At 46.8% G+C, this 13,123-nt stretch overlaps 1 long non-coding RNA gene across 2 annotated transcripts; it reads right to left on the minus strand.

Moving 5' to 3' along the window:
- Window positions 1-8,019: 8,019 nt before the first annotated feature.
- On the minus strand, window positions 8,020-13,123 carry LOC119823851. Of its 2 annotated transcripts, none has more exons than XR_005286989.1 (3): window positions 12,106-13,123; window positions 9,291-9,428; window positions 8,020-9,090 (listed from the first exon to the last, which is right to left on the minus strand). It is a non-coding gene; the product is annotated as an uncharacterized LOC119823851 (long non-coding RNA). The 2 variants fall into 2 exon arrangements; XR_005286988.1 differs by lacking the exon at window positions 12,106-13,123 and having other exon boundaries at window positions 8,020-8,202; window positions 8,972-9,090; window positions 9,291-9,758.

Genomic DNA, 13,123 nt, shown 5'->3' on the forward strand with positions numbered 1-13,123 from the left:
CCTTCCCACCCTATGGTCCTCAGTCACTACATTATCTTATCACTGTCCGTGGTAACACTAGTCACTCCTCAGTACCAGACCTCAAAGATGCTTTTCCCTCAGGACCCTAGATGCTCATTCTCAAGATCTGACAGACCCCAGTTCTCACTAATCCCAACAACTGACCTGGATTGTCCTTGGTCAGGGATTCAGAGACAGCCCCCACTTTTTGGCCAGGCACTCACTACTGACCTTCCCTGTTTCCCCCTTTCCCACAGCCTACATTCAAGGCTATTCCCCACTTCCTCTTTTATTGGGTTCACGTATTTCGTTTTATGTTGAGGTCTTTGATCATTTTGAACTTGAGTCTTGTACGTGGTGATAGATATGGATCTAGCTGTATTCTTTGGCATACAGACATCCAGTTCAACCAGCACCGTTTCTTCAAGATGCTTTCTTTTTTCCATTGTATATTTCTGGCTTCTCTATAAAAAGCAAACAGGTTTCCATAGGTGTGTGGATTTATATATGGGTCTTAATTCAGTTCCATTGATCAGTGTATCTCCTTTCATGCTAACACCTTGTGGTTATTATTACAGCTCTCTAGCACAGCATGAAATCAGGGATGGTGATCCCTCTGGAAGTTCTGTTATTGTGCACGATTGTTTTTCAGCTAATCTGGGATTTCTGTTTTTCCATATGAAGTTGAGTATTTTTCTTTCAAGTTTTGTAAAGAATTGTGTTGGAATTTTGATGGGGATCACATTGGATATATAGATTACATTTACTGTCTACTATGTTAATTTGATCAATCCATGAGCATGGGAGATTTTTCTATCTTCTAATACTTTCTTCAATTTCCTTTTTCAAAGATTCTTCTTCTTCTTCTTTTTTTTTTTTTTTTACTTCCAAATGGTCTGGCTTTATTCTACGAAATTTGCATGTTTTGAATTACAGGTACAACTTGAACATTGAGTTATTTTTTTTTCCAAATTTGATGAAGTTTCAACATTGAACTCTTTCCTTTTAGGTTAATTTTGAACACCAGGCTCCGCTTTCACAGCTGAAATATGGATAATGAGCTATTGTTTCTCAGGTGATGTTTGAGAACTGTGACGTAACTTCTGTGTGGTAATTTCTTTCTCATATGGAAGCAAATCAAAAACATAAATAAAAATAGCAAACCCCCAAAGGAAGCAACAAGGTTTGTGTGAGTTATATGTTGCTTTCTTTAAACCGTTTTAACAAAGAATAGGCTACAGTCAACACTGCAGTAGGCATTACAATGGGTAACCCTCTTAGCTATGAAAAATCATCATGCCAAAAATTAACTCGAGGAGCAAAGGTATTTTGTCTTTCAGCTTGTAGTCCACAATCCAAAGGAAGTCAGACAGGAACTCAAGGCATGGACTTGGCAGCACGACCTGACGTAGAGGCTTTGCTGGGGCATGGATGTTGACATCTTCTTAATTGCCCACTGAGCCTGCTTTCTTATACCATCCAGGAAGACCTGACCTATGCATAGAAAGATCTCCCTGCATGTTAAGGAAACTGGAAAGTGAGACTGGGAAGCACCTTTAGGTAGTAAAAGTCTGTAGGGCCCAGGTCTACGCTTGTTCTTGAGGACAGTTTCTGGTCAGCCAGCTAAAACATTCTGTTTGTTCCTGTGCTCCCTCTGCCCCGCCTGGTGATTAGCTGTTGGGCAGTGTTGACTCCATCTTTGGTGTGGTCATTTCCCACCTGCCTGGGTGGAAATCCTTGTGCAGCAGTGAGGTATATAAGGATTTCCCCAAAGTTAAATAAATGCCATTCGGCTGATCTCCTTTGGAATGACCCAGGTCTCTTTGTGTGTTCTTTCAATCTCCAGGCCCTTGCCCGACTCACCTATGCCACAGTGGCGCACAAACTGTACCGAGGGGGTAACACGGAATCGGGTGTTACAAAAGTCAGTATAATTCTGGTTAGTCAGAAAAGGTCTTATCAAAGTCGGATATGATACACTGAGTGATTGGATGTCTTTGAATCTGTAATTTTTTGCTTTGCGTCCTCCAGTTCAGTCTATTGCAGAAAGGCATCAGTGACTTGAATCAGCAGGAATGAAAGTTCAGAACGGAGAGTTTTCAATAGGGAGGACCAGGGATAAGAAAAGGAACAGAGCAGAAAGCTGGAGTTTGGAGGACTACATAAGCTGATGACTCAGGCCTGCAAAAACTTCCTAAGCAACGCTGTTTCATGTACTGTTTGCACTGGGAAACATGGGCGGGGCAGCAGAAAACTGTCACACAATGGGACAGAATCAGCAGAAGGGTTCTCAAGCCATGCTGTCTAAAGGGAACACAGGCCATGCCAAGTGTGCCACAGAGCAAGCACACAGCAGCTTGGAACTGATATCCTCTGACTTTCCCAGAAAAGGCCAGTTTCCAGGAACTGAAAACTGTTCTCTGAGGTCCTGGACCCAGCCCAGCTGGGCAAGGACAAAGGACTGAAGTTCCCTTCATCAGGGCCTCTGGCAGAGCCCTGGATTGGCCTTAACCCCACTGCTTCCATGTGCCGATGAGAATGATGTTATCCTCTTTAGTGTTTGCTTACAATATCCTGTAGATAAGTGTTAAGTTCATTTTGAAGCATGATGTCAATTAATTTTGTTATTTCTTTGTATACTTTTTGTCTAGATCACATATCTATTGGAGAAGGTAGGGTATTGAAATCACCTACTATTAATGGGTCGATATTAATCTGTGCCTTAGCAGTAAATTCTCTTAAAAAATAGAGTACATCTGAGTTTGGTAGATGTGTGTTGAAGACAGTAAGGTCTTCTTGACTAACTGTCTCCTTGCTTAGAATGAAGTGTCCCTCTTTTTTTTTTTTTTTTTTTTGAAGTGTCCCTCTTTATCCCTTCTTTTTATTTATTTATTTTTATTTTTTTTCCGTTCAAAAATTCACACTTTCTCCCCTCCTCCCATTCCCCTCCCGCTCCCCCACTCACCCTCCTTCCTTCTCCTCCCTCCTTAAGAGAGGGCAGGATACCCTGCCCTGTGGGAAGTCCAAGGCCCTCCCCACTACATCCAGGCCTAGGAAGCTTTGCATCCAAATAGACTAGGATCCCAAAAAGCCATTACATGCAATAGAAACAAGTCCCAGTGCCTTTATCATTGGCTTCTCAGTCAGCCCACATTGTTAGCCACATTCAGAGAGTCCAGTTTGATCGCATGCTCATTCAGTCCCATTCCAACTGGATTTGGTGAGCTCCCATTAGAAGAGGCACACTGTCTCAGTGGGTGGACCAACCCCTCCCAGTCCTGACTTCCTTGCTCATCTTCTCCCTCCTTCTGCTTTTCAACTGGACCTTGGGAGCCCAGTTCGTTGCTCTGATGAGGGTCTCTGTCTCTATCTCCATCCATCACCGGAAGAAGATTCCATGGTGATAGTCGAGATAATCATCAGTGTGGCAGTGAGGCAAGGCCAGTTCAGGCACCCTCTCCTCTGCTGTCCAATGACCTATTGGGGACATCTCCGTGGACACCTGGAATCCCCTCTAGAGCCAAGTCTCTTGCCAATTTTAAAATGGCTCCCTTAATGTAGATATCTTCTTCTCTGCTCCTATATCTGCCCTTTCTCCATCTCCACCCTCCCACTCCTCCAGGCTCTCCCCAGTCTTTCCCTTCTCCCTTTTCTCTCCCCCTCTCCCCTTCCCTCAACCCCAGCCCCACCCCTACAACCACCCACATGCTCCCAACTTTTGCCCAGGGATCTTGTTTGTTTGCAATTTCCAGGAGGACCTATATATGTTTTTCTTTGTGTTCACCTTGTTATTTGGCTTCTCTAGCCTTGTGAACTATAGGCCTAACGTCCTTTGTTTATGGCTAGAGTCCACTAATGAGTGAGTACATACCATATTCATCTTTTTGGGTCTGGATCATCTCACTCAGGATAGTGTTGTCTATTTCCATCCATTTGCATGCAAAATTCAAGATGTCATTGCTTTTTACCACTGAGTATTAAACTAATGTGTATATGTTTCACACTTTATTTATCCATTCTTCCATTGAGGGGCACCTAGGTTGTTTCCAGCTTCTGGCTATTACAAGTAATGCTGCTATGAACATAGTTGAACAAATGCGTTTGTAGAATGATTGGGCTTGTCTTGGGTATATTCCCAAGAGTGGTATTGCTGGATCCTGAGGTAGGTTGATTCCCAATTTCCTGAGAAACCACCACACTGATTTCCAAAGTGGTTGCACAAGTTTGCATTCCCACCAGCAATAGATGAGTGTACCCCTTACTTCACATCCTCTCCAGCATAGCCTATCATCCGTGTTTTTAATTTTAGCCATTCTGACAGGTATAAGATGGTATCTCAAAGTTGTTTTAATTTGCATTTTGCTGATTGCTAAGGAGGTTGAACATGACCTTACATGTCTTTTGGCCATTTGAACTTTTTCTGTTGAGAATTCTCTGTTCAGTTCAGTACCCATTTTTTAAATTGGTTTGATTAGAATTTTAATGTCCAGTGTTTGACTTTTTTAAAATTTTATTTATTTATTTATTTCTTAAAAATTTCCACCTCCTCCCCTCCTCCCATTTCCCTCCCACTCTCCCCAATCCCCCTCCTCCTCCCTCTCCAGTCCTAAGAGCAGTCAGGATTCCCTGCCTGTGGGAAGTCCAAGGTCCTCCCCCTCCATCCAGGTCCAGGAAGGTGAGCATCCAAACAGACTAGGCTCCCAAAAAGCCAGTACATGCAGTAGAGTCATAACCCAGGGCCATTGTCCTTGGCTTCTCAGTTAGCCATCATTGTCAGCCACATTAAGAGAGTCCAGTTTGATCAAATGGTCCTTCAGTCCCAGTCCAGCTGGCCTTGGTGTTCTCCCATTAGATCAGTCCCACCGTCTCAGTGGGTGGACGCACCCCACACAGTCCTGACATCCTTGCTCATGTTCTCCCTCCTTCTGCTCTTCATTTGGACCTTGGGAGCTCAGTCTAGTGCTCCAGTGTGGGTCTTTGTCTCTATCTCCGTCAATCGCCAGATGAAGGTTCTATGGTGATATGCAAGCTATTCATCAGTGTGGCTATGGGATAAGGCCAGTTCAGGCATCCTCTCCTCTGCTGCCCAAGGAACAAGCTAGGGACATCTCCTTGGACACCTGGGCACCCGTCTAGAGCCAAGTCTCTTGCCAGCCCTAAAATGGCTCCCTTAATTAAGACATCTACTTCCCTGCTCCCATATCCATGCTTCCTTCATCTCAACCATCCCATTCCCCCAAGGTCTCCCCAATCTTCCCCTTCTCCCTCCCCATTTTCCCTGCTCTTTACCCCTATCCTCCACACCTGTGCTCCCAACTTTTGTCTGCCAATCTTGTCTACTTCTAAAATCCAGGAGGAAAACAATATGTTTTTCTTAGGGTTCACCTTCTTATTTAGCTTCTCTAGGCTCACAAATTATAGACTCAATGTCTTTTTTTTTAAAAAAAATTTTATTTATTACATATACAATACAGTGTTCTGTCTCCATGTCAGAAGAGGGCACCATATGTCATTGTAGATGGTTGTGAGCCACCACGTGGTTGCTGGGAATTGAACTCAGGACCTCTGGAAGAGCAGTCAATGTCCTTAACCTCTGAGCCATCTCTCCAGCCTAGACTCAATGTCTTTATTTATAACTAGAATCCACTTATGAGTGAGTACATACCATATTCATCTTTTTAGGTCTGGGTTATCTCACTCAGGATGGTGTTTTCTATTTCAATCCATTTGCATGCAAAATTCAAGATGTCATTGTTTTTTACCGCTGAGTAAAACTCTAAAGTGTTTATGTGCCACACCTTCTTTATCTATTGTTCTATTGAGAGGCACCTAGGTTGTTTCCAGGTTCTGGCTATTACAAATAGTGCTGCTATGAACATAGTTGGAAAAATGCTTTTGTAGTATGATCGGGCATCTCTTAGGTATATTCCCAAGAGTGGAATTGCTGGGTCCTCAGGTAGATTGACTCCCAGCTTCCTGACAAACGACCACACTGATTTCCAAAGTGGTTGTACAAGTTTGCATTCCCACAAACAATGGATGAGTGTTTCCCTTACTCCACATCCTCTCCAGCATAAGCTATCATTGGTGTTTTTGATTTTAGCCATTCTGACAGGTATAAGACGGTATCTCAAAGTTGTTTTGATTTGCATTTCCCTGATCACTAAGGATGTTCAGCATGACCTTAAGTGTCTTTTGGCCATTTGAACCTCTGTTGAGAATTCTCTGTTCAGTTCAGTACTCCATTTTTTAATTGGGTTAATTAGGGTTTTAATGTCTAGTTTCTTGAGGTTTTTTTTTTTTTATATATTTTGGAGATCAGACCTTTGTCTGATGTGGGGTTGGTGAAGGTCTTCTCCCATTCAGTAGGTTGCCTTTTTGTCTTAATGACAGTGTCCTTTGCTTTACAGAAGCTTCTCAGTTTCAGGAGGTCCCATTTATTCATTGTTTCTCTTATTATCTGTGCTACTGGGGTTCTACGTAGGAAGTGGTCTCCTGTGCCCATATTCATAATTCTGATATGAACATAGTTGAAAACATGCTTTTGTAGTATGATAGGGCATCTCTTGGGTATATTCCCAGGTGTGGTATTGCTGGATCCTAGGGTAGGTTGATCCCGAATTTCCTGAGAAACCGCAACACTGATTTCCAAAGTGGTTGCACAAATTTGCATTCCCATGAGCAGTGGATGAGTGGAACCTAAAGAAAGGGAGGTGAGCAGGGAGGTGGCCTCTGTTCTGAGGCAGCCAGTGCAGTCTCCACCTTGTCTCATTCATTTGTCCTCTCCAGGCTGTGGTATGTGCAGTGGTGACCACAAAGGCCCTGTGCCTTGGCTGCTGACCCCTTTGGGCTCCACTAGGTGGTGCTGGTGTTCACTCTCTGCCTTCCAAAGCCATAGCGGGGCTACTTCCCATAGCATTAAGGTCTCTGATGGCAGGTCTTCCTGAAGTCCACAGAGAACTCCCTAGCAAAGTGTCATGAACTGAGAGGGACTTGGGATGTGCAGTAGGTTGTTCCTTTCCCTGGGTAAACAAGGACGTTGGGATTGTGGGTGCTTCCCCACAAGAGGCCATTCTATTGTGTGGGTCTGACCTTGCTGGGGAAGGTGGGACTTTCACTTTCGATTGCTGGGTTGAACCAGCAGGCAGCTGCTTGTTGGGGTCCTGATATGCAGCTAGAGAGCTGATGCACATGGGAAGGACAGCTGTGTTCCCTTCCAGCTCAACTATGGGAAGATTTTCCAGCAAGTTGGGGATCTCTTAAGCTCCCCTACCTGATCATCCTCGCAGCAGCTCTTGAAGAGAAAGATGATCAAAGTCAGACATCAGTCCTGGACACCAGGAGACATGCAGCCATGCTGGGTTCTGGTTATCCCTTTCTCCCTCCATCATAAGCATAACAAAAATTTAAAAACCCTCAGATGAGATTACCAAGGCCCCAGGGCTCTGCTGAAGGGCCAGTCTGCCTAAGACCTGGCCAGCAGTCTCCCAGGGGAAGGTGGCTCTTGAGGGTCCCCACTGTACAGACCGCAGTTCATGAGTCCTTGGCACCCTGAGGTGTGCCCAGAGTGGTTATTGCTGCCAAGAGCAGATGGGACGAATATTAACAGGTGAGATGCAAGGTGCCCAGGAACTGTGCCTCTCACTGTGTCTCTTAGCGTGCATCTGTGCAAGGCTCTGTGGGAATCTGAGTCTTGTTGAGGAGTCTATGAAGCAGGCTGATCAGGTGGGAGACAGGCCTGCCTCCCCTGGGCCTCCCCAGCCTCTGCACAGCCTGTGAGGGGTGGAGAAGGAAGACAGGCTGTCCTGTGTTTGGGTGGACAGGGCACCTTGTGGGGCATGGAGGGAGAAGCTGCACAAACACATATTCAGCACTATGAGCCTTGTCATCCCAAGGTCAAAGGCCAGACCACAGGTCGGGGGGGAGGAGATTGATTACCTATGTGTAACAGAAGAAAGTCCTAGAAACTTTAAGATTCTTATTTGTTTTAATCCACACTTTTTCCTGGAATGGGTTGATTCCTCGGACGCTAGTGGCTCTGTGTCCAGTGAATGTCTCCAGAGTCCAGAGAACAGCAGTCTGGGCACATGGAATGAGGCGGTGCTGGTTGATCCTGGCACCACGTGAGACTGGGTGACATTTCCGGTGAAGGAGAGACTCAGCACAGGCCTGGGGTTCTGGAGACTGCTTGGAGGTGGGGGTCTAATGGAGAGAATAGAGTGAAGGGAGGGACTGAGGTAGGCAGGAGACCCCCTGTCCAGTGTACATGGGCTTGAATGTGACCCTGACAGCTGATAAAAATTCTTAGGTTTATGCTGTCCTGAGCCTCTGTCTCCTTTCCCTAGGAAGATTTCCCACAGACACCAGGAATCAAGACTTGCTGAGAGCCTCTCTTTGTTCCTCTGAAGAGCTTGTGCACAGCTAGGGAAGGGAGGCTCCCAGCCTAGGCTTCAGCTGGCTCCCAGCCTGGGCTTCACACTCCCTCCTGACTCACATCCACAGGATGCCAATGCTAAGGGGTTCTTTGTGTAGCTGATTGTGTGGGAGGGCTCAAGGGAAGCATGAAGGACAGCTGGCCTTTCCTTTCTCTTTCCTTGATTTCTTTTGTGGTGCTAGGTGTCAGTCCTGGACCTATGCATTGAACAAGGGCTTTACCACTGGGCTAGGCCACCAGCACAGAGTGACAAGAGACAGGAAAGTCAGAGTACAGACATTTCACCCAAGTATAAGATCACCCCAAATGCCAGTCTTCCTTCCTGACAGCCGCTGGGGTCCTGTCGCCTATGAAACAGGGCACATGAGGTAGGGACAGCAGCGATCCTGTCACATTAGTGCCTGTAGCAAGAGCCTGTGCTATAGCCTTCCTTATGTCTGGCTAGTCACAACTGGGTCACTTGTTGGTCACTGTGTTATTGTTCCCAAGTCTGGAAACTAATGTCTGGAAAACACGAAGTCCAGAAGGAAGGGCAACCTGGGGTATGGCTTCCACACAGGATGGTCAGGCATCTGTGGCTCTCACCGCCGCTCTCCGACTGAGGTACATCAAGACCAGCAGCTGCACATGGACTATCCTGGGAATGGCCAGGGCAGCTGTGGGTAAGGGAAAAAAGGAAGCTGTGAGTGTCCTGGCAGGAAGTTCTTGTCAGAGCCTGTCCTCACTCCTCCCTCCCCACACGACAGAAGCAGCAGGTGTCTGTGGAGTCAGTGTCTCCTGCCCAAAGGCTAAGGACACTCCTGTCGTCCAGTGAGCCAGCCTGTAGTGGTTATTCTTGGTGATGACGAAAGCTCACCATGGAGATCCACAGCTGGACCAGGCTGGCAGAGAGAACCTGTCAGGACCAGGGCTTGGCAGGGAAAGCTTGAAGGAGAGTCTAGATGTGTTCTGCAGGAAGTGAGGGCCAGTTGTGTCCGGAGTATCCGTGGAAACCCTGTCGGTGGACGAAGAGCAGGAGGTAAAGCCCTACTCGGCAAAGACTAACACTCATTCTTCCTCTCCAGCAAGGGGGGCCTCAGAACATTTGGGACTATAAGAAGCTAACTGTGCTGACATGACTTACCGAGATAAATGCTTGTGTAATGCACACTTACGAGGTTGGGAAGGCTCAGAGGATGGCATTTGTTTAATTAGGTAAAGATGTGTTGCTGTTCTACGTTGCCTGCCTAAGGTGCCTATTGGTCCAATAAAAGCTGTGTTGGGAGCAGTGAGACCCCAGATCCTGAATTTCTTGTAATCCCCTGATCTGAGTGCCTACAGCTGTTCTGAGCATGAGACCTTCAGGAGTTCCTGATGGCAGGAGAGTGGTTTCTGGTGGGTTTGGCTGAGGCGTGGCTATCTCTATATAATCTGCCCCTGAACACAATAAAGGGGGCATTCTTGGGGAATTCAAGGATGACCCATGTCATTGTCTCTCTGTCTGTGTGAATCTTTGTGTATTTTACCCTCCTGCCCCTTGCCCGAATCTCAGTAATTGGGTTCAAGCGCATCTAGTGCAGACACGGGGGCGCAGTGTGTGGCAATTGGAGGTCCCACCAAGATATCGGGAACTAGGGAATGCTGAGAGGTCGCCCTCAGAAGGTGAGGGTAGATTGGTGTATATGTATTAATCCTGACGTCCTTCGCTTGGTTTGGCAGTAAGTGGAACTCCAACCGAGAAAGAGGGGTAAATGAACAGGGTTGTCCTTGGCTGGCTGGGACATATATATTGGGAAAAGATAGAATGTATATAGCTTTAAAAAAAAGATAAATGTGTACAGATGTATGATATGTTGATTGTGTTGTCTTTTGTCTTCTGGGCTGGAGAAAGACATTTGATTCTAGGAACTGCTAAGAAAGGTATTTTTACTTTAAAATATGGCCTTAAGAATTTGATGTTTTGGAAAGGAGGTTCTGTTTTTGTCTCCACAGATGATGAGAACCTGAGGATTTATTCGAGATTCATGTGGTCTGAATCACTGAGACCTCCTGAAATGTTGCAGTAAATACCCCCAAGAATGCAGCGTCCCCACTCAGCAGGAAGTAGCCCGACAGATTGACAACACCCAAATTCCCTAAAAGATTGTTTAAGTGGGGCCCCTTCAGTGGTTTCAGAGCAGCAAGCCTACTTTCCTGAGTTCTGCTCCACTCCATGCACCAGTTTGGACCCAGAACGAATGCAGCTGGGGCTAGAAGGCAGCTGGAGCAGAGCTTTGCTTGGTGGCGGTGGTGGAAGGCACATTGTCTCAGCCCAGTCGGTGCCTCGCCTGGCGGATGCCACATCAGTGCCAGAAGTATCAGCAAACGCAACAAGTGCTGGAGCTGAGACAAGCTGGGGCGCAGACCCCACTGGGCTGCCCGAGAACGCAGCGGCGGGGCAAGGAAAAGGCAGTGGCAGTTCTAGGCTATGCACGCCAAAGAGTCTACAGCAGAGCGAATTTAAATCAAGAGACTGCCCTATTGTAGGAGCAGGTGGACTTATGGCTAGTACAACAAATGTCTTGTCACACTTATCATTCCATTTATATGACAATCTGTTAATATTGCTAATGCCTCTTAGGTGGTGAAACAACTTAATGGTTACTTGAATAACCGTTGAAATGTAACAATTAACACACCAGATTGTAACTGTTTAGCCAAAGGGATGGTTGAATACCATAGCCCAAATGGGAGGCTGAGTCCAGTGGTGATTGGGGACCCTATTGTTGGCAATCAATGCCTATTGGCATGGCATTCATTTCTGAATTCTGTGTAAGATCAGACAACCCATGAGAATGCAGCATATGGTCACTTAGCAGAAGCAGGATCAGCTGGGCTGCTAGGGAAGCCAAAAAGGTGCACAAGGGAGAAGGTGTCTTCCATGCACTCAGCTGACAGGAATGAATGTGCCACGGGGGTATGGCAGCTGGGGTAGTTATTTAGGGGACTGCTGAAGGAGCATTGGTTTCTGACTGGTCCTGGGATCATGGCAAAGCCACTCCTAAAAGTCCTGAGTCTGATATAGTCACGTTATAAAAAATTTAGGGGGGAGATGTTGGGAGCAGTGAGACCCCAGATCCTGAATTTCTTGTAATCCCCTGATCTGAGTGCCTACAGCTGTTCTGAGCACAAGACTTTCAGGAGTTCCTGATGGCAGGAGAGTGGTTTCTGGTGCGTTTGGCTGAGGCGTGGCTATCTCTATAAAATCTGCCCCTGAACACAATAAAGGGGGCATTCTTGGGGAATTCAAGGATGACTCGTGTCGTTGTCTCTGTCTGTGTGAATCTTTGTGTATTTTAACCTCCTGCCCCTTGCCCGAAACTCGGTAACTGGGTTCAAGCACACCTAGTGCAGACACAGGGGTGCGGTGCGTGGCAAAGCTGAACATCCAATAGCTAGGAAAAGAAGGAATAGGTGAGGCTGGCAGGCAGAGGGAAAAAGAGGAAGGAGAAATGTAGGCTTGAGGCAGAAAAAAAAGGAAGTAAGGAAGACACCTGGCTCCAGCCAGCCAGGTAGGGACCAACCAGCTAGACATGGAGGAAGCAAGAAAGTAAGACATACAGAATGAAAGAGAGGTAAAAAGGCCTGAGCAAAAAGGCAGCTAGACAGAAACAGGATAAATTAGGTTAAAAAAAAGCTGGGTAGAAACAAACCTAAATGAAGAGCTGACATTTATAGCTAGTACTAAGTCTCCATGTCGTGGGCTGGTGATCCTAGGAATCTTGCTCCACCAGGCATGGCTCTTGTTTCTGGCAGGACCTTCTTGATGCCCCGGGAGAAGTTGTCTTTACACAGCAGGACAGAGCTAGTGCGCAGACTCAGGGCTTCTTTCTCTTCTCACAGTGCCATGAGCTCTAGCAGCGTAGCCCAGATCCATAGACAAATTTCTTCAGTTGATGTTATCTGCCGTCCTTGCTATGCACAGCTCCCAACCCAGATTCCAGCACACTTCTCCCGAGCAGCTCTTTACACAGACATGTTTCCAGATGCCTGTTTTTCCATGGATCTAGGAGGACGGGGGTCTGTGCTCTGGCTAGGGTGATGGAAGAGTGAGGGAGGCCCAGGACTGGGTCCTTAGCAGCAGCGCAGGGACAACGTCCTGTCCCTCTTTGATCTTAGTTTTCTGCTCTCTCAGACAGAGTCGTGAGACCCCAGCCTCCATTACAGTTGTCCCTACTCCGTCCCAACGGTTTGCTTTTCTCTTCCTTCCAGCCTGGACCCATAGATAGCTGTGAGGAAGACCAGTGAGATAACCCACACCTGGTCTCAGGAACACTGCAGCCCTCATGGCCTCCAGAGGTACCGAATTCTCTTCTCTGGCTGTTTCCTGAGCGTGGACTAGAACCTAGGGCCTCCACATGAGAGCCTGTTAAGTTGAGGATAGAAAAGGAGTCCCCAGCATGGACTAAGGGGGGTGTCTCCTGAAACTGGCTAAAGGGTGTTCTTCTTCTTGGCTCTGTCTTGGGGGACATGTTCAGGGACATCTTCCACCCTCCCTTGCCTCTCCATAATGCCAGGACAGCCTGGTGAAGCGGGGGACAGCAGGGCATGTGACTTAGTGACAACTTCTAGTGTCTGAGGACACTCCAAACTCCCTACCACACAGGAAAACACGTGTGTGTGATCTTGTGCATAGAAGGCTTCACACGTTTGTCAGCTTCTGAGAAGGAG

The sequence above is a fragment of the Arvicola amphibius genome, chromosome 9, assembly GCF_903992535.2.
Source record: "Arvicola amphibius chromosome 9, mArvAmp1.2, whole genome shotgun sequence".
Classification (NCBI taxonomy): Eukaryota; Metazoa; Chordata; class Mammalia; order Rodentia; family Cricetidae; genus Arvicola; species Arvicola amphibius.